The sequence below is a fragment of the Nuphar pumila genome, chromosome 5, assembly GCF_984573655.1.
Source record: "Nuphar pumila chromosome 5, dmNupPumi1.hap1.1, whole genome shotgun sequence".
In the NCBI taxonomy this organism is placed as follows: Eukaryota; Viridiplantae; Streptophyta; class Magnoliopsida; order Nymphaeales; family Nymphaeaceae; genus Nuphar; species Nuphar pumila.
The window spans coordinates 97825869-97831588 of NC_143253.1; the positions used below are offsets into that span (position 1 = coordinate 97825869).

General features: G+C 43.0%; 1 pseudogene; it reads right to left on the minus strand.

The window, feature by feature from the left end:
* Positions 1-2254: 2254 nt before the first annotated feature.
* LOC149837882 (E3 ubiquitin-protein ligase UPL6 pseudogene) lies at positions 2255-5097 on the minus strand (annotated as a pseudogene).
* Between the last annotated feature and the right edge of the window lie 623 nt (positions 5098-5720).

Sequence of the window (5720 nt, forward strand, 5' to 3'; positions counted from 1 at the left end):
ATCATACGCACGTCATGTGAATTTTCCAAAATTTATTGAAGAAAACATTCACATAAAACAACAAGTGGACTGCATGTAAAAATCAGAGTGCTACAGAAATTAAAATAGGGATTAATTAAACTACATGATATGCATGCTATGCTAAAATAAATTGTGAAAATATTAGTAAAATGCACCTAATATGAAAAACATAGGTTGATGCTGACATGAAGCAGAGAATGAATCGAGGAGGTCTGAGTTTTAATTGCTATATGCCATGAATAAGAAGGGTTCATTCCATTGGTTGGATGAATCCTCTCTTGAAGGTTGCGTTAACATAGGATGAACACATTGCCTCTCAAAACTAAGTCCTACGCCAGTGGATCTAGTTCAAAAGATGCCTTCACTTGAGGGTTCATGGTAATCCAAAGAAACGTGTATGATATAAGCGTGAAAAACAAAGAGGAAAAATGAAGGATGGAGTTACCTTGGGTTCTCTCGCACGCAGGATGAACTTGGGGTGGTTGGGCGGGTGATACTTGGGTCTGTAGCAGTTGGAGAGGTTGCAGCTCAGGCTTCTGGATTATCCTTCTATGGCTGGCTGAAGAAAGAAAGTGGAAGGCTGAAGAGGGAAGGAGAAATCACGTGATAGGGAAAAGGAGAGAGAAAGTAGGGGGTCAAGAGGGGCGGCTAGTGAGCTTCAAAAAAAAGATGGTCGATCCCTAGAGGGGTCGGCTAGATGAGTTTAAAAAGAGGTGGCTAAATGTTAGGGAAAGCAAGGGTGAAATCTTGCTTTTCCTATCTTTTAGGAAAAGTAAGAGAAGACGTTTTTGGCTTTTTGAAATTTTTTGAATTTTTATTTTTTTTCAAAACTTAATCTAAAGGAAACCCTAGCTTCTTTAAAAGAGATCTAATGTGGCGTCACCTTTGGGTGGGGTCACATTTTATTTTTGAAATGGTCAAAATAAAATAATAATAGAAACTATATATATATATATATATATATATATATATATATATATATATATATATATGTAATTTTTTTTATGGCGCCACCTCAAAGGGGACACTCCTCATTTTTAGGCCTTTTCAAAAGCTAAAAACCAAAACCTAATTTAAAAGAAAAGCTAATGTGGTGCCACCTCAAGATGGGCCCCATGTTATTCCTGGAAATAAAATAAAAGTAATTTGAAATTTAGAAGTGCCTTAGGGTGGCGCCACCTCAGGAGGGGCGGTTCCACCTTTTTTGCACTTTTGAAAAGCCTAAAAGCTAAACCTAATTTTTGAAATTTTTTGAAGTGGTGCCCCTTGAGAGTGGACCCCACGTGGACTTTAAAAAAATAAAATAAATAAAAGGTAAAAGAAAAGAAATTCTAGATATGGCGCCACCTCAGGGTGGACCCCACATTGCCTTTTTATTGGTTTAGAATTCAAAAACAAAGACTAAAAAGGAATAAACAAAACTTAAAACCTCTTTTTTGAATTTTCATAAAACTCTAAACTAATTGGCAATTATAAAATAATACTTGACCTAATTACGAAAGTTTTTAAAAAAAGGTGCTTTTCAAAGCACTTTTATGAAAACGATTTTGAAAAGGGGTAAAAAAAAAGAGATTTTATAAAATTCAAACCCTTTTTGCAAATTTGGAATAGAAATTCTAGGTTCAGAGCTTCATCCCCTCATTTAGGAAAAACCGGTCCAGTTTATAAAATTTGAAGATAAAAAAGCATCCAGATTGTTTTCCTGAGAAAACATGTTGAAATTCAAAGTCCTGGGGGTTAAAATGGGAAAAGATGACAATTTTGAAGACCCAGGGGTTGAAAATTGATTTCAAAAGAGTTTGAAATTCGAATCTGGATTGAAATTTTTTAAAAATCACGAGTTTTGGATCTTGAAATGACATGCTGTGCAGTGAAGTGATATGAAATGTTGTGCGATGACATGCAATGACATGTTTAGGGGAATTCAATTCTGAACCAGGAATTGGAGATTCCAGTCTCCTGTTATGAGTAAGACTTTGGAAATCCGCGACTGGAAGTGAAGATTTGAGCCAGAATGTGGAAATTTTGAGAATTGTAAATGAAATTTGGACTTTCGCCTGGTCCAGACTCAAGAATTAACCCATTTGCTCCCTGAAGATCTTAGAGAACCGGTCGCGATGACTGCTTGAAAGTGCTGTGGGAAGTGAATGAAAATTTGGGGTGTTTACATGGGCCTTTTAAAGGTTGTAGGTGGACCCGGGTCTTGGGTCCGGTCTGGGACCCAGAGCATTCTTCATGCTGCTGTTGGGTCTGTGACGTCTGGTACGTTCTGGACCTGCTTTGCATCATTCTCCTCTGGTTGGGAAGAAGTCGGCTCTGACGACTTATTGTCACCGCAGTATGCATATAGATCAAACACACCTTCAATAGCGGCCCTTTGTATATAAGATCTTGGTTCCAAATACTTGAATCCAGGAAGGGGTCCACGAGAGCATCTAGTAAAAACTTTAAAAAATTCTTTTGGTGCTCTGGTGAGAAGCCCCTTAGACCTTCCCGAAACATCTCAATGTCAGGCTGCTCCTCATGATATCCACCAACATAATGTGCAGTTGAGCATAAGTCATTAACATCCATACCATCAAGTGATCCTGAAATAAGGAGCTAGAGTTCATGCTCCTTGAATATCTCTATCCAATCTGGTTGTATGAGTTGCTGTAAATCTTGTCCACCTAGAGAGAGATCCTCTTCAGTTTGCTTACCGTACTTATTATTTACGACTATGAAATACAACCCTAACTCAGAAGTGTCGCCTTTATAATGCTTCAAGAAAAGAAGGTGCCGGTACCATTCTGGGTCCAAAGAAGGCAAGTCATTGAGGTAGTTATGCTTCTGCTTCAACTTGCTCAAGAAGAAAGTCACAAACAGTATTTTGACAAGAAGACCCTTGAACATTGCCTTTCCAAGGATAGTTCCAAGAAACCAGAAGTACTGGAAGTGTTGTTCATGTATCATTCCTGAGGCAGGGTTTGGATATAACATGTGATCAGAGGTTTCCTTAAATAGGCCATATTGCACATCAAGAGCAACTCTGGTTATGTTATTCATAAAATCCTTACAAACCCCTCCTCCAACTATGCCAGCCTCATTGACTCCCAATTCATTGACAAATGTCACCCGGATCATTCCCTTAAGATCCTTTTCAGAAAACAAGCTCAACTGACTAAATGCATCTTCAACAATTTGATCACGTCTTATTCTAAATTGGTGTCTAGTGAAAATAGCATGAGCCCCATTTGATTGTCCTATAGCTCCCAACTATGAAGTGTAAATTCTGACTCTGCTCACAAATGGCACCACAATAGGAGATTGCTTTAATATGTTGTTGGCTCTCGTGTTTTCATTTACAACCTGAGGAAGGAAATTTTCGCTGATTGCTTCATGAGCATGAAAGTCATCAGGTGATATAAACTGTCGCTTGCTATTCCAATCTTGCAACTGTGCTAAAAGCTCAGATGTCACAATACTAACTCTTCGGTCAATAAATTCAATCGAAAGTCACTTGTGACTGGAAAGATTCGCAGTAGATTTATGTCCTGTAGAGTTCTTTATAGGAACCACGCACAGGAGATGCCACAAAGCCTCCTTCAAAATGATTATTAAGGTCTTAACATACTGCAGAGTCAGTGGTTTCTGTTGTTCATAAAACTCTTCGTTGTCTATTATCATCAGCATGTGCCTTGTGACCTGTTGAGGGCTTCAATCTCTATCACCCTGTGGCTGACGCTTTAGGCATGCCGGCTCACGCTGTACCAGTACTGTTGCTGCTGGAGGCGATCTCAGTTAGTTTCGAGCAGGAGGAACTGGTTGATTTCGCTGCTGAGGATCTGGTGAAGGAGGTGGTCCCAACAAAGGGGGATAGACTGGGTATGTAATAGAGTTAGGGTTTGGATTTGGATGATAGGTTTGGTTTGGATTATTGTTTGGGTTCGGATAATAGTTTGGGGTTGGATGTAGATAGGGTATAGGGGTTGGATTTTGGATTGGAATAGGGGCCTAGATTTGGGTAGAATAATGGGTTTGGATTTGAGTTGGATTTGGGTAGGGGTTTTGGATTTGGTGTTGATTGTAATTTGAATTTGAACTCGATTGGTTTTGGATCGGGTGTGACCCTAAAGTAATCGTCGGACCCAGATTTGGATAGGTTGGATCTAGGATCGAGTTGAGGGGGTAAAAGGCTTGGTTTAAACTCAATCCACGATCCATATGATTATGGGTTTGATTTTGACCCAGTTTAAAGTAAAACGGGAGATCCGTCCGGGTCTGATGCAGGCTTGGGTTGGTCTCGGATCTCATGCTGGGGTCAAAACGGTTGGGTTGGGCCAGATCCGGGACAAACCCCGAACTGGGCCCAACTGGGTAGGTTGGACGAAGGGGTTCGAGGCTAGGACCCAATTCCGGGGACCCAAAGGGCTGTCCCCGGGACCCGGATCTGAGCCCCGCTACACATAGTTCTGAGCCGAACCCTCTCGGGTTCGAACCCATCCATAAGGGTCCGTGACCCCCTGCACGTTGGTGGGTTGCAGCAGCGCCCCCACGTGCAGTCTCTGGAAATTGGACCTGATCAGCCCCCAGCCTGGACGACGCTACGGTGCCAACACCCTGACCCTGGGCCACGCTCGAACCCGGTAGACCGGGTCTGGTCTGCAGACCTGGGGTCGTGGCTCGAGGTCGGGCCTGTGCATTCACTCCATAGCTGGAGGGTCTGTCAGCGAACACTGGGATTGGTTGGACGACCCCCACTCTGGAATCGATAGCTGCGAGCATGCCTGGGTGAGAAAAGGGTATCGGTTGCGAGAGGTTGCCGTGACCCGCATCCCTATGCAGGGCCTCCTCAACGCCCTCTCATCGCGCTGCACACTGGAACATCAATTGGGCTGGGCTGGTGGCTGCGGGATCTGCAGGGTTAATCACACGCTCGCCTGACTGGTTCATTTGCATTGCGTGCGCATCCACCGATGATTCAAGAATGACCATCCGCGCCTCGATCCCATCCATGCGTTTCAACAAACTGACTACCTCCTTGTCTAGGCGTAGCAGATCTTCCTGGATCGTTGTCAACATGTCCATCATCCGCATCATCGAATCTTCGTTGCCGGTCTCCTCTCACGCCTTCCTGCTCGTAGGATCGTCCCTCGCTTCTTGCAACATGCCGTTGACCAAGGAAGAGGGGCGGGGCTCTGATACCAGTTTGATGCAGTGGGGGTATTGTGGTGCACACAATGCAACGTGGGTGGCTTGCAACACCGCACACGAGTGCTGAAGAAAGGGATTCACAGTTGTTTTAGTTGTGTGATATGCTGAGGTTGATAATGAAGACCACCATGAATGCACAGTGGTTGATATTTATTTTGCAATAACAGTCAATCTAACAATGAAATGAATTTAGAAAAAGAAAGTAGTGGATACAAAAATGATAAATAAAAAAATGCTGAAAAAGGGAATGCTGGAAAGGTAATAAAAAAACTCAAAAAACAAAAGTTGCGGTGATCCAATCTTCTCTGTCCGCATGCAACCCTAGACTGGGCCTTTTAAAGGTTGTAGGTGGACCCGGGTCTCGGGTCCGGTTTGGGACCCGGAGCATTCTTCATGCTGCTGTTGGGTCTGTGACGTTCCGGACCTGCTCTGCATCAGGTTGGCTGGATGACTTCCTCCAAATGGGCATCCTCCATAGCAGTAAGGATGAGGGTGGGGTCGAGTTC